The 25,906-nt window shown below is 36.1% G+C and overlaps 1 protein-coding gene across 2 annotated transcripts in view; it reads left to right on the forward strand.

The window, feature by feature from the left end:
* The first annotated feature begins 15,077 nt into the window (after positions 1-15,077).
* LOC109080625 (excitatory amino acid transporter 2-like) overlaps positions 15,078-25,906 on the forward strand; it is a 50,792-nt gene continuing 39,963 nt past the window's right edge. Inside the window, exon 1 of one of the 2 annotated variants that reach the window (XM_042753648.1) lies at positions 15,078-15,336. The gene's annotated coding sequence lies outside the window, so the exon portion shown is untranslated. The remainder of the gene's footprint in view (positions 15,337-25,906) is intronic. The other variant, XM_042753649.1, reaches the window with a different exon arrangement.

Raw genomic sequence — 25,906 nt, forward strand, 5'->3', positions numbered from 1 at the left:
AATCACTGTAGTTGTAGCTGAGGCCAAACAGAGTACAGTAGGCTATAGAAATGGCAGGGTTTAATGATGTATTATGTGTCATTAAGAAATTTTAAATTTTGAGGGAGTTGAAATGTGATTTTTATGATTTTACTAGTAATTATGTTTGTTTACATTGCTACATTTCAGATGCTGTGCAGTGAGCTGTTCATTGATGTAATGTTCCTGGTTTGCAAGTTTGCTCCACAAAAGAAAGTGGTCCAGGAAATATATGAAAATGAGGATGTTCATGATTCAATGTCCAAAACTAAAGCCTTCAGGTAAAATAATGTTTTTGTTTTATTTATTTTTTAGCTTATTTTTTTATAATTATTAGTGTAAATTGAAACCAGACTCTTTATGCATTTCAAATGCAGGAAGATGTTGCAAACACTTCTGGAGACTTTGAGAAACTGGCTTTGAGAAGATATCTGGCAAGGCGACCTACAGTATGGCCTGGTTTAAAGGGAGCACGTTCAAACTACAGCAGTTTAATGATGCATCTACCTTTTTCCTGTGAAATCTTCCTGTGTGTTGTACATGCATTTAATTCACTGGATTTGTTTTTTATTGTTTAATAAGAGAAAGTAGTCATACTTATACTTGATTATTTTATTGTAATATTGGACCCGTAAACTGATTATTTTCAATCAACATTTTATTGTGTTCTTACAAAAACAATCTGTACAATAGACATTGAATGAAACAACATTTACAGCACAGTAAAAAAAAAAAAAAAAAAAAAAACAGCCTTAGTTTCCATAATTTAATAGCCTATGAGAACATTAAGTGGTTGCACATAGATTGACACGGGAACGTTTAAAATCACATTTATGTGTCACCAAGTCAACTCAGGACTTCTCTCATAATTCAGATGGCAATTGTTATTCATATAGACATATGTAAAAAATTATTTACATGGCACCTCAGTGATAACTCATGTATTTGATGATTTATTCACAGTGGAGAAGAAAGATGTGAGATCATTATGAACCTAGGAATGCACTGCTGACATGGCCAGTTGCATAGTTGTCTGCTCTAAATAAAATGCCATACTCTTGGAATAAAAGATTTAAATGTAATACTATACTATTTATTATTTATTTAAATCTCTGGTTTAAAAATAGGAAAATAGACCCAATATAGCTGAAATGGTTCTTAATTTTTATCTCTCAAAATGATGGGTGTCATTAAAAATGTGGAGATTAGCATTAATAAGTAAATGCAACCTCTTATTTACATGAGGTAAACAAAGCTGCTTGGTTCTCATTTTCAAGTACGTAATTGTAGGCCTACACATATTTAAAAATGGTATTGTTACTGCCATAATAATTACCCATTTCAAATGTTTACATGCTTTTCTGGTCTTTTTTGTTCTTAACAAGCATCCAATCACTGTGATGGAGCAGTTCTGAAATAGTATTCTTGTAAACATTCTAGCATGTCAGTATGTATATATATATATATATATATATATATATATATATATATATATATATATATATATATTTTTTATATATATATATATATATATATAAAATATTGTTTTTTAGTAATATGCATGCAAAGTACAACAGTTAGTATATGGTGTTAAACTGGTGAAAATGGATTTAAACGGTTAATTTTGAAATGATTTATTCTCAGAGATGTGGATTTGGACAGCAATTAAATTACCACATGACCTTGGTAATTCGGCCAGGGATTTTCATGGGGATGGTGGGAGAAAAAACAGTGACATTCTGGATTCAGATGGCAGTAAAACCAGACTTACCCCTGTAAATGTTGATAATCACTTACGTCCCCATGAGAACCATTTACCTTCCGAATTTGGCTATTATGTGCTTTTATCAGGTGGAACCAAACACACAACATTTTTCATACATCTCCATTTTTGCATCATTTTTTTACTCCGCAGCATCAGATGCCTCTTCAGTGTTAGCTCCTTTGAATTGTCCAGTTTCTGCCAGCTCCTCCAGGTAACTGGAGAATAAAATAAAAGATCAATCAATAATGCAGAAATTGTCTATTGATTTATAAATGTAATGATTTAAAAAAAAAAAAAAAAAACTGAATACTCTTAAAAATATGCATAAATTTACTAGCCTATAACTCGTTAATATAAACAGGAAAAACTATGTCAATACTATATAGAACAAATGAAAAAAATATATATTATCTATGCAGTGTAGACTACACTGTATATTAGACTACAATGGCGCTGACAGCCATATTTAACGAATGTACAACAGTTCATAAAAAATAACAGTAATTTAAATATTGAATACTTCTGCCCTGAGAGCAGCACATAGTTCATTAAAAATAACAGTAATATGAATATTGAGTACTTCTGCCCTGAGAGCAGTGCTAATGCTTACGCTAACTGACTGATGAAATGTCAAGGATATAAGAACGAGTTCTGTTGTCACTCATATCGGTTTCACAGACAGTGCGGAAGTATTGGAAAAACATGTTTTACTCCAGTTACCTCATAAACAGCTTTGGTGCAATCAACTGATGAAGCAGTCAAGTGAAAATGCATGCTATATGATATTTAGTCCATGATTATTTGTTCTGTGTATCTTTGTTCGCTAATTATCTTTTAAAATGTTAGAGATGTTCATTTTTTTTTCATGAAAATACACGGTAAATTCACTTACCTTGCAATAAATGCGTCCCACGAAGCGTCAGTAACGTATCTGTCTGAAGTATTCCATCTACACTTTCAAATTTCCTGACTCCGCATCTGCTTCAATTTCATTGGTTGAATCTGTAAACCAATCATTTTCCTTTCTGCCCTCAGAACATGTTTGAGTAAGTAAAACTCCCATCTGCTAAAGACAAAAAGGACTGGACTGCTGCTGAGTGGTCCAAAGTTATGTTCTCTGATGAAAGTAAATTTTGCATTTCCTTTGGATATCAGGGTCCCAGAGTCTGGAGGAAGAGAGGAGAGACACACAATCCACGTTGCTTGAGGTCCAGTGTAAAGTTTCCACAGTCAGTGATGGTTTGAGGTGCCATGTCATCTGCTGGTGTTGGTCCACTGTGTTTTCTGAGGTCCAAGGTCAACTCAGCCGTATACCAGGAAGTTTTAGAGCACTTCATGCTTCCTGCTGCTGACCAACTTTATGGAGATGCAGATTTAATTTTTCAACAGGACTTGGCACCTGCACACAGTGCCAAAGCTACCAGTACCTGGTTTAAGGACCATGGTATCCCTGTTCTTAATTGGCCAGCAAACTCGCCTGACCTTAACCCCATAGAAAATCTATGGGGTATTGTGAAGAGGAAGATGCGATATGCCAGACCGAAGAATTCAGAAGAGCTGAAGGCCACTATCAGAGCAACCTGGGCTCTCATAACACCTGAGCAGTGCCACAGACTGATCGACTCCATGCCACGCCGCATTGCTGCAGTAATTCAGGCAAAAGGAGCCCCAACTAAGTATTGAGTGCTGTACATGCTCATACTTTTCATTTTTATACTTTTCAGTTGGCCAAGATTTCTAAAAATCCTTTCTTTGTATTGGTCTTAAGTCATAATCTTATTTTCTGAGATACTGAATTTGGGATTTTCCTTAGTTGTCAGTTATAATCATCAAAATTAAAAGACATAAACATTTGAAATATATCAGTCTGTGTGTAATGAATGAATATAATACACAAGTTTCACTTTTTGAATGGAATTAGTGAAATAAATCAACTGGTTATTTGTTATTTGTGTCTTTGGTGGCTGGAACAATAGTTCTGCCCGGACGATAACGTGGAGCCATATAGTTACTATCAGTAATACGCAACATGCACGATACAAGGAAATGGTCAGTAACATTATCACTCTGAGGTACAATATCTATATCAGTAAGATCAATTCCATGAGATATAATTAAATCTAGAGTATGATTAAAATGATGAGTGGCCCCGGTGACGTTTTGCTTGACTCCAAAAGAATTTATTAGGTCAGTAAATGCAAGTCCTAATGCATCATTTGTATTATCAATGTGAATGTTAAAATCTTGGACAATTAGTTCTTTATCAACATTTACCAATAGGTCTGAGAGGAAATCTGCAAATTCTTTTAGGAATTATATGGCCCTGGCGGTCTATACACAGTAGCCAGAGCAAGAGATAGAAGACAACTGTTTTGCATATCTGACAGTGTAACATTAAGCATAAGTATTTAGAATGAGTTAAACCTGTATCCTGTTTTCTGAGTAACATTGAGAATATCACTATATATTGTTGAAACACCGCTGCCATGACCAGTCTGACGGGGCTCATGGTTATAACTAGGAGTACAGTCATTTAGATCAATATAATAATTTGGTGACTAGTCATATGGAGCGTAGCGTCCTGGAGTTCCGCTCTGACTCTGCTGGGGTGCAGGCCATCAGTGCAAAAAAGCCTAGGCCGCTCCCAAAAAAGATTTCAGTTATTAACAACGAGCAGTTTCTGTTCTTTACACCATGACAACAACCATTTGTTTAAAGCAAAAAGTCTATTGAACCTTTCGTATCCTCGTCGATACGTGGGAAGCAGTCCTGACACGATGATCGTTGTCGCAGGTGATGTGCTGCGTGGTGTCTTGATCAGGCTCCTGAAGTCCCTCTTCAGTGTTTCCGTCTGCCCCAGCTTGGTGTCGTTAACCCCCACATGCAGAACAACAGAGCCGATGCTCTCATCGCTCTTCAGGATCGCAGGTATCTGTGCAGAAACATCGAGAACACGAGGACCAGGGAAACAGTGATTGTGCACTTTACTATCTGCTAATGAAGCAAGGACGTGCCACACGATGGAGTCTTCGACGTTCAGAGCATTGTGTTACATTTCGTGGAGGGAAGTGAAGCGGCTCCGGGTGGAGATTAACAATGTAAGCGAGATTAGCAGCAACCACGCTGGCGATGCTAATGGGCTATAAGCTAATAGCGGACTCTGGCAATCAAAAAAAAATAAAAAATTGTGATAACAAGGTGCTCTGACCGTTTTTATTGTAGAATAGGATAGTTTGTGTTTTAAGATATTATAGAAATGGAAATGATGGTGTATAAAATTGATTTTAAGATAAAAAATAGACAATAAAGAATTAACTTGACGGAGCTCAAACTCAAAACACGCAGTAGCAACAAACAGGAATTGACAGTAAAGTTGCTGATGTCAGGGGCGCTGCACAAGATCCCGGGCCCTATGCATAGGCAGTCCTGATGGGCCCCCATGAAAATATCCAGGTAAAATAAAATATATTCCAGACTTTTCAGGGGTCCTCTCTTCCTTTGGGGCCCTGGTAAACAGTACTGGTTTTACCCCCAGTCCGATGCCCCTGGCTGATGTATATGGTAGCTTTATGAATTCGGAGTGCTTAATATAGCCTCTGAGCTTAAAGTCATCATAACTATCCACTTTTCTTCCATTAAAGCTGCAGCAATCACCTCTGTAGCAATTAGGGTTGCCACCTTCAGAGAGGCAAAATAAGGGACACCCATTCACGATCCCCCCCCCCCCCCACCTCAAAAAAAAAAAAAATCATGCTCAAGCATTCTTATTCTTCAAACTTCCAACGGAACATATTAATATTGTTATTTTAAATTTGATTATTTATACTTATTAATTATTATTAGTCTTTTTTTGACAGTTCTGCAGCTGCTACCTGGATGGGATAATTTTTTTATTATTATTCATTTGCTCAAATTAGGTCTTCATTTATTCGTTGCATTTTTATCTAAATACTAAATAGTAATTTGTAAAAAATGTATATGACATTTTGTATATATTTATGATTAATATAAATGATAAATTAATAAATAGGGTCTAACATTAATTAGAACCTATTAATTTATCTGTCTAATAATGTCTAAAAATATAATAATTATGTCTATCATGCTATGATAATGTATGGAATATTATATTAACAGACTATCCCAATTTTAATAAAACAATAGTCCTATACCTTGAAGCACAGATGTGTCTGTCACTTTAAATGTATGGTTCACCCAAAAATCAAAATTATATAAATCATAATTTACCCAGGCTGTTCTAAACCTGCTTAAAGTTCTTTCTTCTGCTGAACACAAAAGAAGATACTTTGAATAATGTGGGTAACCAAACAGCTTCTGGTCCTCAGTAACTTCAAGAAAAAATAAATAAAAATAAAATAAAATACTAACAGAGTCCTTGGGGACAAGAAAATCTTTGGTTACCCACATTCCTCAAAGTATCTTCTTTTATGTTCAACAGAAGAAAGAAATTAAGGTTTGGAACAACTTGTGGGTGTGACAAAATTTACATTTTTGGGAGAACTATCCCTTTAAGTCAGACAGTCCAACGTGAACAACTGAAATGCTTCTCTGCAAACTGCACGTTCATCATTAGATAGACACACTGATAACTTTCCTATTCATCCCTACGTCTGGAGAGTCTTGTGTTCAAAGGGCGGATGTGAGTGAGCTCGAGATGTTTTAAACCGCGCTGGTTTAGCGCATGAAAGGACTTTAACGGCGCGCGTTCTGGAGACTCCGTCTCCATGAAAACAAAGATGCCAAAATGGAATCACGTGCAAATGAGCTTCTCTAATACCTTGTATGAAATTGATTTGATTATAACTTCTATTTGTATTATAAACAGTGCAATATACTTTTTTGTTTATTCAACTATATGTTGGGATTTGTAAAATACGGGACAAATCGCGTCCCGTATTGATTTGATATGGGACGCATCATTTTACCTTTAAATACGGGACGATTCTGTATTTTAAGGGACGGGTGGCAACCCTAAGTAGCAATGCCAAAGAAAAATCCTGCCTGAAAATTAATGGAGAAGACTTTCTGTTCACACTATACATGAACATACCACAGTCAATGCAAAACAAATGCAATGCACAGAGGAGAAGAAGAAGACTTACTTTCTAAATTAGTTTATTTAGATGGATGTTGGATGTCGAACCTATCTATGTCAAAAGTTACTATCTACCAATGTGTGTAATCATGAAAACTCTAAAGTTTTTAATCGCAGGAGCTGGCAGACCTGCTCACCTTTTTTTTCTTCTTTTTTTTTCCTTCCTTTTTTGAGACCAGATATTCTTTTAACACTAATAACACATTTAACTGATCTGGATATAAATGCATTTAATTGTTGTTTATTTAATTATTACTTTGTATATTGTATTAATTTTATATTAGTTTGTAGCCTATGTTGTATTATTTAAAAGCTATTGTGTGTGCTTCGTTGCGCTGTTTCTCCTCATCCTTTCATCACTCCGCACATTCACTTTCTGCTCTCTTTTATGGAATGCCAAGTCTGCCAAAATAAAAAATATATAAATACATAAATAAATATACAAATAAATGTAAAAAAGAAAAAAAGAATAAATATATATATAAATAAATATACATAGAAAAGCAAAAAAAAAAAAACGAAAATAAATAATTATTTATACATTTATTTCCTTTTTTATGTATATATTTATTTTTTTTCCATATTTATTTATTTATTTCTTCTTTTATTTATTTATACATTTATTCATTTATACATTTATTTATTTCTACATTTATTTATTTTTTACATTTATTTATTTCTACATTTATGTTTTTCTACATTTATTTATTTCTTCATTTATTTCTTCCTACATTTCTTCCTGCGTAGGGTAATGAGGAGGGCGTGGTTTACCTCAGACATAGCAATCGAGCTCAGAGTAAGCGAAGGCGAAGGGTTGAGGCCACAGTGACACCCTGTGGCGAAATACAATAAGTATCACTGACGTTGATACGGTAGAACATCGTTTGGTCTGGATTTGTAAAATGTCCTGGGCTAACAAACATGAAACAGGGACTCTGAAACGGAAGCGCTTTATTTTTTCCATTTTTCGGTCAAAACTCACGGAAAGGAAGCAGGGCACATAGGCTACAGTGAAGTCAACGCAAGCATATTGACCAATGCTTTTGAGACGAGACCATTGCATTTGAATGTAGCCTAATTTCCAAAAACAATACTGACAGCAACAGCCTTATTAAATGTATGAACGTCACGTTAATCCACATCGATAAATTCAGTTAGAGGATAAGACTGTAGCCTATAGGGCAGTTAGCCTACCACTAAAATCCAACCAGATCTTCATCAGAGCCATCAATACAGAAGAGATCTTAATGCATTTACACAGCAATTAGCCTACAAGTGCATACAAATATTATGAAGTGTCTTAGGCCTACATTTTGAAGACATAAATATGACATGATGGAATCAATGAAGTGATAGCCTACGTTTAATATGAAACTAAAACAGACACCAGGTGGCAGAAGGTCACTGTCTTAATGAGTGAGTTCAATCCACTCCTTTGATACACCGAATCAAAAACAACTCGACGTGTTGAATCGATTTGTTTCTGATCATTTATATTTAGACCTATGCGTTATCTAAATAATTATATAATAGACTAATAATAATAATAATAATAATAATAATAATAATAAATAAATGACCAAATGCTCAAAAAGTTGGCAGAGAGGGGGTCATGTTCGGGGAAACAACATAATTGTTGATAGGCTATATTTTTCGGGGCCATGGGGTTTAATGCGCAAACCTGCGTGACCATATAGCAACTATTCAGAAATGAAAATAACGAATGCATTAATATTTTGTTTTGAATTTAAGAAAAGTCCATTGAATATTTACAGGTTTTATCTCGTTATTATTTTCAGAATATTAACGTCTTTGTAACCAACCACAGTGATCAAAAATCTCTATCTAATAGGCTACTTCAAAGATCAAATCAAATTATATATTGTAAAAGTTTGTACAAATTTATGTAGCCCAAAAACATAACAAAAAATAGTCTACATAACTTTTTAATTATTATTATTATTATCATTCTTTCTTTCTTTTTATTATTATTATTATTATTAGGCTATTGTTATCATCATCAGCAGCAGCTGGCAAACCATAATGGAATCTATTTAAAGGGAATGATTGTGGTGGGGAGTTTGGTCAAACTATTGCAGTGATAGCCTACTGCGAATATAATGGGGTTGAAATAAAAGACGTCGCCGTCCACAGAGACATTTCTATGTGCACTATTTCATCCGTGAAAACCTTAGTCCCCTGGCTATCATGTCAGAAATCTGCAATTCAAAATAAATTTTGCCTGCCACTGCAGCAAATTCAGCAGCTTTTAGATATTTGTTGTTGGTCCGACTTTGTCAAGACAAACCCGACGGAGCTCAGCCCCGAAATTCAACTGCTGTCGCTCTTCTCTTTCTTTACTTTCCGCTGTAGCTGTTGGGTCCGTGTATATTTTGGTCATTCGATTTTCTATTTAAAAATAAATAAATAAAGATAAATGAGAAACGGTTTGATTTTTCGTTTTTTTTTTTTTCGTTTTGTTTAAGAAACGGAAAAAGAAAAATGTAGCTGGATTTTACGTATTTTTGTTTGTGGGTAAAAAATGAGATTATGTTTTAATATTTGTTTGAATGTGTGGGCGGCGCTGAAACGCCCCTTTCATCCCTTCTGTACTGCACCGACAAGCAGCAACCGCAAGCTCAGCAGTTCATTTTCACCAGGAGAGAAGCGGCAGACAGCAGAGTTTATTAATCCTGCGGATTCTTTGCTAGTGGTGCTTGCAAGATAAAATAATAATAATAATAATAATAATAATAATAAATTAATTAAATAAATAATAAAATAAAAAAAATAATATTATATTTTTCCGGCTGCTACATATTATTGACAAAGCAGACTTGACAACTTTATTCATAAAACACCAATTGAATTTTACTTTAGCCGGTGATCTACAACGACATGGAATAATATATAGGCCTAGCTACTACTAATTTTTTGCCTACTTATTTTTATTCTAGGCCATTCATAAAAAAAATAAAATGGGAAAAATCCAACCCCACATTTATAATAAAATGTATATTAAAATAAGTTTTCCCCATAATTAGTCTACTTTAAATGTTTTTAATTATAGGCTATAGGCTACTTAGAATTATGAACTGAATTCACGAATTCTGTAGATGACCTTTTGAATATAGTGATGGTGTGACATAATTACAGATAATGAGTTCAGACGGGAAACACTGCACCTCTGGTTGGTTTCATTTGAATTACATAGGCCTAAATATAAAATTATTATTATTATTATTGTTATTCTATTTAAATGGCTTATTTTAAAAGTAGACATGTCCAGCTAGACATGGTTCGTCTGATGCATGAGCCTGGTTCCATTTCTGACGTTTCAGAAAGAAGTTAATGTAGACCGAGATGGCAGAAAGCAAATCCTGTTGAATTTTGTAAGGTTTTAATGTTATTTAGGGCAGGGCCGGCCCGAGGCATAAGCGAACTAAGCGGCTGCTTGGGGCCCCCTCGCCACCAGGGGGCCCCCCAATAATTTTTTTTTTTTTTTTTTTTTTTTTTTTACAATTAAATAACTTAAACAAGTGATATAAATGAATGAATGAATGAATAATGAACGAATAAATGAATAATTCAAGACAAAAAAAACTTATTTACCAACAACTGCTGCTGTGTCTGCTAGCGTTTTAGTCATGCGCAATTGCACATAGACACCTTCGCGTGCATTGACAATTCGCGCCGGCACGCAAGTGCGCGTCACTGTAATAAATGATAAACCATGTCACAAAAAGGATGTATCCCTCTGGTGCCGAAAAGAGAAAGAAGAAAAGGACATAAAGTTGGCTTGTCGTTGTACGTTCGAGAGTCTCAAATTTAGGGACCGTGTCTAAAGTTACATGCGATATTGTTATACACTTTTCTAACGTCAGTAGCATTTGAGGAGAATGACTTACAGTCATAAAAACCACTGTAATTGTTCATCTAGGTGTCAGCTATAATGCACAGTTGAATATAATGTTGAATATTTATTAAAACAAACTGTAAGACATATGTAAATTATGCTACTTTTTCACATGGGCTCAAAGGCAAATTTGAAGCTCATTAGCATTTGAGGAGAAAGACTTGCAGTCACCTTATACATTTTTAATATATATTAAAATAAATTATAAATCATTTAGGTAAAAACGAGGCCCGTTTATCACTTTCAGGCACTACGTAGAATGCAAATTTTTCAGTTTTTTTTTTCTTCTTCTCAGGTTCCCTTACAAAAATTACCCATGGGTTTATCAATAACACCACAAATCATTGTTCTTGTAGCCATGGCAACTGCAAATTAACCATGGTTTTGTTACTTCAGATAATAATTTACAAAGAAGTATTAATATACTGTAATATTTTTGTTGTTGTTGTTGTTGTTGTTGTTGTTGTTACAGACCTAAGCCATCAATAGCCTTTAAATTAACTTCATATAAATTATTGCATTATATATTAAAAAAATATGAGGCAATAATGATTGGTTAATAATAACACTGTTAAAATACATATTGTAGGCACATACAAAATAAACAATTTATGTACATGTTATTACAAATGCCTGCACAGGGAGCCAAATGCCATGTAATTGCTGCTGTTACATTTTTGCTATAGATTACACAGCCTATATAATTTCTTCAATTTGGCAAATTATTTATTTCATGTTTTGTGACAGTTTGTATTCAGAAGTTTAAGAGTGAAGTATGTTAAGTATTGATTTTTATTTATTTATTTTGTATTAATACATAAACCTCACTGTATTCATTTATAATGTAACATTAAAGTGTGACATTTGTGTCAATAATCTTGAAGCACAGGTGACTCCGCATGGTGGAAAGGGGGGGCCCCCAAATCAAATTCTGCTTAGGGCCCCCAAGAGGCTCGGGCCGGCACTGATTTAGGGTGTCTTACGACCCAAACTGACGGAGCTGAAGCTCTTTCCTGTTATCGTGATGGAAGCTGTGGATCGGGATCCGCCGATCGGAGAAGTGCAGCAGACTACACTCTACAAGATAAAGCTTCAGTTGCTGTTGTTGTTTGTATAGCAAATGAAAACATGTTCTGAGGTTTTGTAAGACTTTGTAAGTAGGCAAAAAATTAGTAGTAGCTAGGCCTATATTTCATGCCATTGTAGATCCTACAGTAAAATTCAAATGTCATTGAATAAATTAATTTCTGTTTGGTCAAAAAAAAAAAAAAAAAAAATATATATATATATATTTTTTTTTTTTTTTTTTTTTTTTTTTTTTTGATCAAACAGAAATTAATTTATTCAATTGACATTTGAATATATATGTATAAATATATATATATATATATATATATATATAATCTGCATATTTCCTTGCAAGCACCCCTAGCAAAGAATCCGCAGGATTAATAAACTCTGCTGTCTGCCGCTTCTCTCCTGGTGAAAAATGCCGCTTGTCGGGCGGTACAGAAGGGATGAAAGGGGCGTTTCAGCGCCACCCGCACATTCAAACAAATATTAAAAGCATAATCTCATTTTTTACCCACAAACAAAAATACGAAAATTTTCGTATTAACTAATTTTCGTTTTCCGTTTCTTAAATTTATCTTTATTAATTTTTTAAATAGAAAATCGAATGACCAAAATGTACACGGACCCAACAGCTACAGCGGAAAGTAAAGAAAGAGAAGAGCGACAGCAGTTGAATTTCGGGGCTGAGTCCCGTCGGGTTTGTTTTGACAAAGTCGGACCAACAACAATATCTAAAAGCTGCTGAATTTGCTGCAGTGGCTTGCAAAATATTTTTTTTTGAATTGCAGATTCTGACATGATAGCCAGGGACTAAGGTTTTCACGGATGAAATAGTGCACATAGAAATGTCTCTGTGGACGGCGCCGTCTTTTATTTCAACCCGTTATAGACGGTTTCATCGGGCGCGGGCGCACGCGCCTGGACCTAAGTTAACTTCCGGTCTGTGTTATATCGGTCTGGCTGCGGTGCCATCTACAAACGCAGTTAAAGCCAAGGTGATGAGTAGACTGAAGCTGGGCTCAGGTGGTTGTGCTGCGGGATGTGTTTCCCATACATTTATTTATTTTTGGAGACTCCACCACAATTTTAAAACTGATCGATTTTCAAAAAGGCTTCGTTAAATAAACATGAGTAACGTAACATTACGTAACGTACTGCACGTTTAATAATAATAATTCCTTACATTTATGTTTAAATATCAAAACGAGGCACAGTTGTTTTTATATCGCTGTATTTCTGAAGTAGGACTTGCATGTTATATGCCTGATAGCAGCTTATGAGCGTACCAGCTCTGCTTTGTTTAGCTGTTACTGGGGAAACCTCTATTTCTCGGGCTTTATGTCTATGCTTTAAAACATCTCCTGCTGGCAAAGAATGAATTTGCATATTCATTAAGTCCGCCTGATCCACGCAGCAAACATATTTTTTTGTTATCAAAAAATATCTACTCTAGAGGGACTTGACTGTTTTATTGATTCTATTTGGAGTCTACCGGAAGTTAAGTTAGGTCCACAAAAGCGCTCACGCGCATTAACGTTTGTTTATGTTGATGCCGTTGAAACCGTCTATATTCGCAGTAGGCTGAAAATAATAACGAGATAAAACCTGTAAATATTCAATCGACTTTTCTTAAATTCAAAACAAAATATTAATGCATTCGTTATTTCCATTTCTGAATAGTTGCTATATGGTCATGCAGGTTTGCGCATAAAACCCATGGCCCCGAAAAATATAGCCTATCAACAATTATGTTGTTTCCCCGAACATGACCCCTCTCTGCCAACTTTTTTGAGCATTTGGTCATTTTATTTATTATTATTATTATTATTATTAGTCTATTATAATTATTTAGATAACGCATAGGCCTAAATATAAATGATCAGAAACAAATCGCTTCAACACGTCGAGTTGTTTTTGATTCGGTGTATCAAACGAGTGGATTGAACTCACTCATTAAGACAGTGACTTTCTGCCACCTGGTGTCTGTTTTAGTTTCATATTAAACGTAGGCTATCACTTCATTGATTCCATCATGTCATATTTATGTCTTCAAAATGTAGGCGTAAGACACTTCATAATATTTGTATGCACTTGTAGGCTAATTGCTGTGTAAATGCATTAAGATCTCTTCTGTATTGATGGCTCTGATGAAGATCTGGTTGGATTTTAGTGGTAGGCTAACTGCCCTATAGGCTACAGTCTTATCCTCTAACTGAATTTATCGATGTGGATTAATGTGATGTTCATACATTTAATAAGGCTGTTGCTGTCAGTATTGTTTTTGGAAATTAGGCTACATTCAAATGCAATGGTCTCGTTTTTCAAAAGCATTGGTCAATATGCTTGCGTTGACTTCACTGTAGCCTATGTGCCCTGCTTCCTTTCCGTGAGTTAGGGACCGAAAAATGGAAAAAATAAAGCGCTTCCGTTTCAGAGTCCCTGTTTCATGTTTGTTAGCCCAGGACATTTTACAAATCCAGACCAAACGATGTTCTACGACCATGTCCGGAATAAAGACGAGCATATCCATGTCACACAGTAAGATTTTAACCATATACCTCGCAGTCACAGACCGTATCAACGTCAGTGATACTTATTGTATTTCGCCACAGGGTGTCACTGTGGCCTCAACCCTTCGCCTTCGCTTACTCTGAGCTCGATTGCTATGTCTGAGGTAAACCACGCCCTCCTCATTACCCTACGCAGGAAGAAATGTAGGAAGAAATAAATGAAGAAATAAATAAATGTAGAAAAACATAAATGTAGAAATAAATAAATGTAAAAATAAATAAATGTAGAAATAAATAAATGTAGAAATGAATAAATGTATAAATAAATAAAAGAAGAAATAAATAAATATGGAAAAAAATAAATATATACATAAAAAAGGAAATAAATGTATAAATAATTATTTATTTTCGTTTTTTGCTTTTCTATGTATATTTATTTATATATATATTATTATTTATTTTTTTCTTTTTTACATTTATTTGTATATTTATTTATGTATTTATATATTTTTTATTTTGGCAGACTTGGCATTCCATACTCTTTTCCTTTCTGCTCTACGCGCTCATCGCTATTTTAGACGTAAAGTCAGTTAACTGTGCAGGCTATATGTCAATTATAAACCAACTGGCGAACGTCAATTTATCTGATGAATGCGAGTAGAATTAGTCAAAGGTAGCCCACTCTAGAGTGTGGAGATAGGAGGAACGGTTGATGTGAGGCGGGGCAGGAGGAGTGTAAACATCGCCTGTGTTCTCACTGAGGTAGTCTTCCCTCAGTGTGACTGTAGATGTGCTCGGAGCACCGGATTATCCAAACAGAACGCTGCACGCGCGCGCTACCAACGCGTCACATCTCACCAAAGTGCATGACAGAACCAGAGCAGAGCGTTAAGAAAACACCGACAGTTACCCGTTCCTGAGTCCTCCAGGCTGACAGGTGAGATCTGTGTAGGTTAGTGTGCACGTGTGTGTGTGTGTGTTTTCACATCAGTGGATATATGCCAAAGATTCATACTTGCATTAAGCTTTTCTAACGTGATCAATGTAATGTGTTTGAAATTGCTCCTGGCATCTTTCTTTCTTTCTTTCTTTCTTTCTTTCTGCATGGCTGTATGACTATGAAGCACACAATGATAAACTTTTAAATCAGAATATCAAATGCACAGTTTACTCAAAAGATATCTGTTTTTCAACTCTTTTCTTGTAATACTAAAATGAAATAGTAATAATCAAAGAAACAAAGAAATTTCATTTCACTTTCATTTTCTGTGGAATCTGGGGTCAGGTGTGAGTGGGTATTTATTTATTTATTTATTTATTTCTAGGACTAGACCGCTTGACTATTGTTTGATTTTAAGAGATGTGTGAGAGAGCCGTCATGCAGATAATCCATTATGTTCATTCTGTTGGACTTCAAAAGGCTCCCGAGAGCCAAAAGTACAAGTCCCCCATTCATTGTGTTAAGGGACCTGTGTGTGTGTGTGTGTGTGTGTGTGTGTGTGTTTGTGTGTGTGTGTGTGTGTGTGTGTGCGTGCATAGATGCATAATGTGTGCACAAATGTATTTATGCAGTAATAACTTCACATATGAATGTATTTTTATTCAAATCTTTAAACTAAACAAACAGGTTTAAACTATCTGGAATTTATGTTTGAAGCTTAAAAAGGGAAGCTTATTTTGCAGGTTTTTCATACTTTGATTTGAAAAACTGGTGGATTATGAAGTATTCTGTGTCAGATGGAGACCCTTCTGTGATATCCTCCCCCACTCGTGTCATATCAGAGCCGGGAGTCAAAGGTTAGCCGTGAAGGCAGGTGTGATGGGGCTGAAATTACGGCTGGGGGTTGGTGTGCTCAGTCAAAATCAATGTGAAGTACATCCCCAGGGAAATAGAGCATAGCTGTAAATTCCTCAGCTATAAAACATAAATAAATAATAATGCAGGAATCTCTGTTTTGAATGGGGGAGTTATAGAGTTTTATTAGACTGAATATATAAGAGGAGAAATGAATGAAGGTGAAGACTGAGTAATTGGGGTAGGCTTGTGTTTTTGGATACTATGAGCATCGTAAACCTCACGTGTGCTTTCTATAAACATTTCCATTACTGAAGACTACTGAGGAGGAAGAAATGAGAATAATTCAAGTGAAAAGCAGGATGCTGAAAAACAGTGGATAGATGGTGTGTGAGAGAAATTGAAAACAGCTTAAGGGGTGTTAGAAGTGAAAAGATGAAGGAAAGAAAGGCAGAGAGACAAACAAATGTGTGTGTGAGCATGTGTGTGTTTTTAGGCTCGAGTAATCCTCCTGGGAACACGCCTGTTCTGCCAAAGTGCCATCCAACTCCTTTCTCTCTGCGCTCTTCATCACTCCTTTCTTCCTCCCCATCTCCATCTCTCCAAAGCCTAGGTAGACTTCAGATAAATTTGGTCATGACACTGGGTAAAGAAGGTGTTGTGCTCTTTTAGATGTCCGATCTCTCGTCTTCTGAAGTGCTAAAATCATTCCCGTGTGCCGCACTGACTCAGGATTTCCCGTGGCAAGACGAGCGCCTCAGAGCTGGACTCCTAGACACTAGACATCCGTCTGTGTGGCGTTCCGCAGCATTTAACTGAATCACCGCACGCTTTTATCAACAATGTAATGATTCATTCATATGCAGTCTTGTTTTTATTGTAAAAACATGTACAATTCTGAATTGAATGCTACCCTAATTCAGGTCATTGATATCCAGTGTTACAGTATTTCCTTTAGCAATTCACTGATAATGTAACAAGTAATAAAAACACAAAATCACCCATTTAAGCATACAGGTGCATGATCAAATATCCACACGCTCTGCATACATATGTATGGTCGCATGAGGATCAAATAGTGACTAGGAAGATCTGACATGTTCCATCCAGGCCCTTACTGTGGAATAAAGTGGGATAATAAACAGCTCTCTTCTTCTCTCTCGTATCGTTTGATAATTGTGATTATTGTGAGTGAAATCCAAGTGTGCGTGAGTCTGGCTTAGCTGTGAATGATCTGAATGAATGCAGAGGTGCCCAGTGCTGTGTTCTGGAGAGTTGGTTCTTCAACACACACTCCTAGAATTGAATGATGTGAGTCAGTGTCCACGCTACGGTTTGTGCATTGTGCAGCCGTTAGCGGAAAGAATAACATCAGGATCCATAAATCACACACTGGAAGAAAGAGGTCTGATTCTTCTCCCTCTCTCTTCTATCCAGTCCCATCCCAACCCCAGAAGCACGAACCCTCTCCTCGCCTCAAAGCCACCATTTCCACTCCAGACTCTAATAGGCCTTTAAGGTAGCTTTGTGAGCATCTTTGTGTGCGCTGTTGGAGATCGCGGGGCATTAATTTCACTCTTGAGCATGTAAATAAGTGAATGTGTGGGAGCGCAGAGCAGTTACTCACTTCATCCGAGAGAGCTTTATCACCCTCGCCTTCTCTTCATAGACACGCATGAGAATCTCAGCAGCACACACAATGCCAGCTCTCATAATGGCACCCTATGCCTATCTCTGTCGGCTTCCGGAGGGCCTCCATCTCTGTCTGTCTCTCCCCCTTCCCATGGCCACTGGGGGAACACAGGGGCGCGTTGTGTTTACCTCCGGCTGTGGCCAACCGAACACAAAACAATCCCGTTCATTGCCTGTTTGTCAGCCCCGAGGCTTTTGAAAGCCAACGAAAAAGAGAGATGAGAAAACAATTAAAAACCCTCCTGAACGCTGCACCAACGTTTTCCCAGCTCAGGGAGCCTGTGAACAGGGACGGAGCCTCTAAACTGCTCCATTATTTCTCAGTACTTGGCATGATGCTAGAGCTGCTTGTGTTTGAATGGACGACTCACACAGAGGTCTTTTGTGGAGAAACTTGGCTCAGTATGCCTGCTCTGCTTAATTAAGATTTTTCTATCTATCTATCTATCTATCTATCTATCTATCTATCTATCTATCTATCTATCCGATCAGGTCAACTGATGGCCATGTTCATCATTATAAAAGTAATGGTGTAAAGGCTGTTTTGACTTATGTTCACATGCTAAAAAAATATTAAGTCTGTTTTTTATGACTTACACATTATATATATATATATATATATATTAAATTGAATTAAACTATCCCTAAATTTATTTCATATTATGAATTTTATCTTTTATGCAGATAAACTAATATTATAAAAAAATTTAATTTACAATCATAATGGTTTAAAAAAAATTTAAAACATAAGCTTTTCCTAAGTGAGATAACACATTTTATTTATTTATTTTAACATTTGTGTATCAGTGATATAATATCACAAAATGGTTCACCCAGCTGAAAACAAAAAGTGGAAATTACATTTAGGGCCAGATTTACTAACAGTTTGCACCAGCACAAACCCTCTTTTGGCATTAAAAAAAACTACTGTCCGGATTTATTAAAGACACAGTGAAAAATTCAAGTAGGTATAACTGCAGACCAGAGATCTCCAAAATGGGGCGTGAACTCCAAAAGTGTGCAGAACCTCCAAAATGGGGCGGGGTCTACTCCCGCAAAGACTTTTACCATTGGCTATTGAAGTACATTTCAAAATAAAACTTTATAAGTGAAACATTGTTTCTAGTTGATCTAAAATAAATAATGCTATATAAATAAATATTCTCCATGTGAGCAGAGCCCAAAACTCTTGGTCAGTGGTGTTTAAACGGGATTCACCTACGAGCTTTCCCGCGAGACGTCTCAGCACAGTGCAAATATTTTACACTATGGCTTTGTTTTAAGCAACAGGGGCATCCCGGGGCTCGAAATTCACAGGTTAGGAGGGGGTAGTGATGCTGGGTGCAACTAAAAAGGTGCCATTGTTTGGTGAGGTCCGGTTGGGGAGTTACGGAACGATCTCATATCGCATAATCTTGTTAACTGTTTATCCCCTGAACTGCCTCTTTCTTAACCACGCTATTCAGCGCCAATCCTGCCGTGCAGTCAGTTTCACTGGTTTAGGTTAGGGTCAGGTGTGGGATAGGTTTAGGGGTTAGCATTTTTTGTAGTATAATGTAGGAAATCAACACTTTAATTGACACAACCAATAAAATCTTTAGAATCAGCTGTGGGGTGGAGTTTGCACTTAAGTGTGTGCATGAGTGTCATGTGCCTGTCTGTCAATTGGAGGAAGCCACGTCCCATTTTGGAGCTCCCGCCCCCATTTGGAGATCTCCAGACTGCAGTTATAGCGTTCTCGAACAATTAGCACTGAAAAGGCGTGGGAAGTTTGTTTTGCTGCATATTCTCTTGTAGAAGTTTCCTTTCAGATGCAAAAATTATGAGAGTGGAGTATTTAAATGAATTATACAACATAATTTACTAAGGTTTGCTCTAGTCAATATACTGGTCTTTGTGCCATTATTTAAAGGGATAGTTCACCCAAAAATGAAAATTCTGTCATTAATTACTCCCCCTCATGTTGTTCCAAACCCGTAAGACCTTCGTTCATCTTTGGAACACAAATTATGATATTTTTGATGAAACCCACAAGCTCTCTGACCCTCCCATAGACAGCAACACAACTGAAATGTTCCCAGACCCAGAAATGTATGAAACCCGAATTAGGAGACGGATAAAAGAGTACAAATTTGGACAAATGACCTATATGGGCGTATTGGTTGGAGGACATGTTGGAATTCTGCTACGTAGACCACAATTTAAAGTGGAATTATCGTCTAGTCAAGCAAAAGATAAACAAAGTTTAAAATCCTTTGGTACATTCCTTCCACACGCAATGTGCGTCAGTCAGCTAGCAGATGTAACGTGGGCGGTCCGTGACGTCTTGATTTGAAACACTACCGCTCTTATCGTTAATACAAATGAAAGATACACACTGACAACACAATAATTAGTGGACAGTATAAAATAATGATTAAGCCAATACACCTACTTTCCACTCACAAGCCATTGGAAATGAGAGAAGAAATAATTTCATTGTGCAAGCTCAGTACTGAAATTATTACCCTAAATGTTTAATAGCAAAATTTCATACAAATAAAAGTGCCTCGAAAAATCTTTAATTTCATGTAATATTTAAGAATAAAATAGAGAATAAATATCCTTATCTATCATTTTGTGTTACAGTATTACCTTTACTGAGGTTTCAGTGTTTACATGGTGGGCTTGTAAAAAAAATTATAAAGGCATACTGAAGCAAAATTCTACTCTTGTAAAATAGCTGCCATTGTGGTTTCTCTGCAAACTTTAGGGGAGGTTAGACTACGGATTGTGAAATTCTGTTATAATCCTATAATAAAGACATTGGACATATACAGATAACTCTGATTTTCTCATGTCTTTATTGTTTTATTGTTAATTTATTTATTTATTTATTATTATTATTTTTTTAGTTATTTTTACTTAATCAAAATAACCCAACTGCAGTTTGATTGAGATTAATTAGAATGCACAATGAAAAGTTATCTGTTTTGCAAACTGGAAAAAAAAATGACACCTGCTTCTAAACATGCATAAATGTTGCATCTTTTTGCATTCATGCAGTGTACTGAAGCTGAGAAAGGAGTCCAGAAGATCAAATAGCTTCAAACATAATTCATTCTCAATGTGAATGTGAAGTCTGCGCAACTTTACAGATCTTGTTTATGCACCAAGAGCTTGTAACACTCCAAGGAGAAAGGAAAACTTGAAATCACATCATATGACCCCTTTAAATCAGTGAAGTTACATTAATTGTGGCAAGGTGCGTAAAGGTTTATTTAGTAAGGGCTTGGGGTGCAGCCCTTCATAAACATCCTGTGCTGTTTTGAATCAAATTATGTACTGAATCGTCTTGCTGTATATATATATATATTTATTTTTGAGACCCAATCATGAATTGAATAATGAATTTAATGACCATGAAATGTTTTGGTGGTTTTAGTAATTTTTGATAAAGAGATTTACTTTTTTGGGGAAAACAACCTCATGAAGATTCTATTAAAAGTATTCTAAGAAATGCTTGTAAGCAACCACAACATTCTATTAGAATCTCAGAACAAATCTTTGAGTTTTAGGTTTGTTTGATATTAAGGCCAAATTTGTACAGGTTTTTAACTAAAGGTTACGTTTGTGCCTCTGGCCCCAAGAAAAATGGCCAGCTTCCAGCAGCTCAGTGTAACATACATTGGATGTGTTACAGTATGTTTATGGTACTATTCATATAGAATTACCTGCTGTTGAAATATGTTATTGAAATGCGTGCTTGGCAAGTAGTTTTGGGGATTTCAGTGTTCACCCTTTCAGTTTACAGGAAGTGTACTTGCATGACCGCGTGAGTTTCCAAAATGGCTGCCAAGTGAACTGACTGTGCTTGAATTAATTAGGATGTGGAGGGCAAAGGCTGTGAGAAATTAGCTAAAGTTTGGTGAAGGACCATCTATCTTTTGTCCCATTATTTCGTTCACAATCTCTTTGCTGAATGCTGGTGGTTGTGATGCTATGTTACGTGTGAGGGCGAGCAGAAGTGAAGGTTTGTCAATATTCACTGGTTGTGCCGTCTGTGTGCTTGTCTTCTCTGGGTCTCTGTGTGGAAGTGTGGGGGATGGTGCTTGGTTAATGAGCTCCTCTGAGGTTCAGGATGAGCTGATCAAATGCTGCTCTTCACTACAGTCAGATAACAGATGCGAGCGCTTCATGCTAGCTGAGCTCAGCGCTAGCTCACTGGGTACCTTTACATGCACTCCGATAATGACGGTATCGCTAAGAATCATGGACTGCATCCAGTTATGATGTTTGTTGTTTATGTGGCATGCAGTTGTTTACATGCAGTTCTCATTAAATACTATGATTGATTAAGTGCTAAAACCGTAATGGGGAAGAAGCAGGCCAGCTTGACCCAGCAGGTGTTGGGAAAGGCTGTGTACGGTGTGGGAAGATACTCTGCAGTGTGATACAACAATGATACATATCCTACAGTAATTCAGTCTACAAAGTTACCATGCACCATGAGTTCCATCCCCTAACCCTAGCATTCCTTTTTCTGATTCTGATTCTGAGAAGCATGTTTTTCTTAGTGGAAGCTTTGATATATAGCTGATTAAAAAATATTCAAAGCTCAAATCAGTAGTTCATGTATTTATTTATTTGGTGAGGACAGGCATGTAATGCATAATGTGCAGTCAGTTGGTTATTATCTCATAATAAACTCCTGGTGATGCAAGACCTTATGACCCTGCATTTTATGATAATGACTGACTGATTGTACATGATCCTTACTCATGTGTATGTGATGAAAAGATCCTATCATCTTCTAGACCCACACTTTAGCCAGAGTAGAAGAAATGTGATTAAATTGTAATTGTTCCTGAATCGCAGTGTGCCCAGCTGGTGGAATGACCTCCCAATATCAATTCGAACAGCTGAGTCTTTAGTCGTTTTCAAAAAAACATCTAAAGACACATCTTTTACACCAGCACCTGACCAACTAATACTAGAACTTACCTATTCTGTTCTATTCTATTCTTTAAAAAATATTAATAATATAAATTAATTATTATTTTTTATTCGACTTATATACTGTTGTATTGATCTTTGATTGGTTTTGATTGCTTCTATTGTTCTCATGTGTAAGTCACTTTGGATAAAAGTGTCTGCTAAATGATTAAATGTAAATATAAGCAAGAAATACAGAGGTTTGAAGTCTGAGGCATTTTTGGGTCCTGAAGATGTTTTTACAGGCCGGTGCTATTTCAGTTAGCCTAATTTACCTTATCAATGGCTAAAGTCTCATTCCACAAGTATTTAAATCTTGTATTCATATTAAAACACCTCATGCATCTGAATGCACTTTATGCATCATCTGGTGAGGAATGCATCTTGTCTGGTTATGCAGTACTGGTGTAATAAGATTGGACAAAATTACCCAGACAGGAGTGGTAATTGATACTATCAAAGCATTTTGATGGTGTGGTACTGTCGTACTGTAGTTGCATATTTGAGACATTTATTTGTTGTGTGCGCTAGACTTCCATTAAAAGATGTTTCTAAATTCACACAAATGCGGGAATTGTCTTTGCTAACACTCCAGAGTATAGCACAAGTCACCTCATAAACATTATATTGAAAATATCCTGGAATATTCCTGTAGAAAATCTTGGTGGAATCTGACAAAACACAAACAAGTATATAAGAGTTATTAAAATTAAGACATGAATAAAGCAAAGAGTCAAAGAAAATGAGCGAGAAAGAGAAAGACAAAGCATGTGAATAAGAGAGGGAATAGAACGGTCCCTGGCCCCTGCAGCGCCTCTCTGTGCGCTCACTATAGATGAATGGGAGCCTGGTGACCCTTCAACCAGAATGATTTGTGAACACATCATTACAGCTCACATGGGAAACCTGTGCACAACCCAGAATTCCCTAATCACTGGCTCATTACAGCCAGATTGAGCTTCCCTGCACAATGAGAGTGCGCCCATGCACACTGATCGAGCACACATAAGGGTCGCTCATGTGTTTATATTTTACCTCACAGCTCCCACAAAAAATAACAGTACAGAAATGACAATAAATCGGTTATTTATATATTGTATGTGGAGAACCGTCTACATTGGTAGGTGACTTGGGGCATTTCTCATGCTGTTCCACCGATTCTCACCGATGCTCTGCACATTTTGTGTGTCGTGCTGATTCAGATCATCAGCTCATTAGGAATAACTGGAAGGATTTTCTGAGTGATGTTCCACAGTCTGACCTGTGTTGCAGTCTGGAATTAAACTGCTGGTTTCTTCTGGCCAGAGGAGAACTGTCCCCGACTGGGCCAAGGTTTTTTCTCCATTCTGTCTCCAGTGGAGTTTTGGTTCCTCTGGCTTGCTTAGTTGGGGACCCTTCATTTCTGGCAGTATTGTCGGCGTGATTGCACAGATGGTATTTGAAGAGAACTGAACTGAGCTGGATGATTACATCACTGGATCAATGATGAACTAAACCAGACAAGCCGAAAAAAGTGCATTTCACACCTCTGTTCATCAATTTGCACTGGTTACCAATAGCTGCTTGCAAAAAGCCACTGATAACCACTACTAGGGATGTAACGATTAACCACGAACCGGTTGAAAATTGATTCAAATATGTGACGATTCAAATCGGTTGAGATGCTAAACAAATTAGCGGTAGGCGTTTATATGGATGCATGTCTGAGGGGTATTTTTTCTTTTCATCTTGTCTCTGTATAAAGCATATTAAAGTTCATAAGTGCAGCGCTGCTTTGTTTACAGCGGTAACCAAGGAAACGCTTTAAGCTCCACCTGCTGGCAGAGAGTGGATCTGCGTCTCGTTCAGCTCGTCTGCTGTGTCTGTTTCATAAAGATATTTTTTATGTATAGTCTCACAAAACTGGTCAAACCATTCTGTTTTTGCTTCAAATTTAATCTAATTTAGATTAAAAACTGCTCATGTTGCATGTATGCAGCATCTTTGTTTGGATCATGATTAAAATGCAGTGGTTGCCTCTCATTTTAAATGAAAAGAGCACAGACAAAGCCTTATTTTGTTTATATGAAAAGATTTCTTTTATTTGTGTTACTTATTTATCTGATTTGCGGCTTGTTTTAAAATTTCAATTTACTTTTGTTATTTACATTTACATTATATTTACATTTTATCAAAAGCGACTTGCAAATGAGGACAATGGAAGCAATCAAAACTGAATGATATGCAAGTGATATATTAGTATATTATTATAGTGTTATATTTTAATTTCACAAAGAAACATGCAGCATTTTGTCCAAGCAATAATGAAAGGACACATTTAATTTATAATTTTTCTTAAATCTAATTTTGTTTGAATCGTGAGTTGAGTGAATTGTTACATCCCTAACCACCACTGACTCTGCACCTCTTTACCTAAATTCACCACTTCAGACTAATGTGCCTCTAGAAGCTTGTGTTCTGCAAGTGAACAGCGCATTATATATACATAAAAAACACTAGCTCTATCTATTCTGTTTTTTTTCTGTCAAGTTTTTATTCTTTTTAATTTATAAAAAAAAATAATAATAATAATAAACACTTATATATACCATATACCAAACACCATATATTGTTGCTCTTTTGTTGGTTTCTGTTTGTCCCTATTTGTAAGTCGCTTTTGAAAAATGCATCTGCTAAATTATTAAAATGTAAATATCAATGTTAATGAACTGACTTTAACTGAAATATGCGTTTTTGACACACTGTTTTCCAGTTTAATACTGTAAAGCTGCTTTGACACAATCTGTATTGTATAAAGTGCTAAATAAATAAAGGTGACTTGACTTGAGACAAGAGTGTCAGATAAGAAAGGCAAGAGAAAAAGTTGCAGAGCAGTATTTTACTATTTTTTTTTTACAGTTTAATTTGCATGCAGTAGTAATTCAAATTGAAATACTTACAATTACTTATGTATTCTGAAGTGTTATCAGTTCTGCTGTATTAGAATATCTCTACAACCTTACCAACGACGAGTATGGCAAAAAGTAAGGGATAATGTGAAGGGACT

The sequence above is a fragment of the Cyprinus carpio genome, chromosome B25, assembly GCF_018340385.1.
Source record: "Cyprinus carpio isolate SPL01 chromosome B25, ASM1834038v1, whole genome shotgun sequence".
Taxonomy (NCBI): Eukaryota; Metazoa; Chordata; class Actinopteri; order Cypriniformes; family Cyprinidae; genus Cyprinus; species Cyprinus carpio.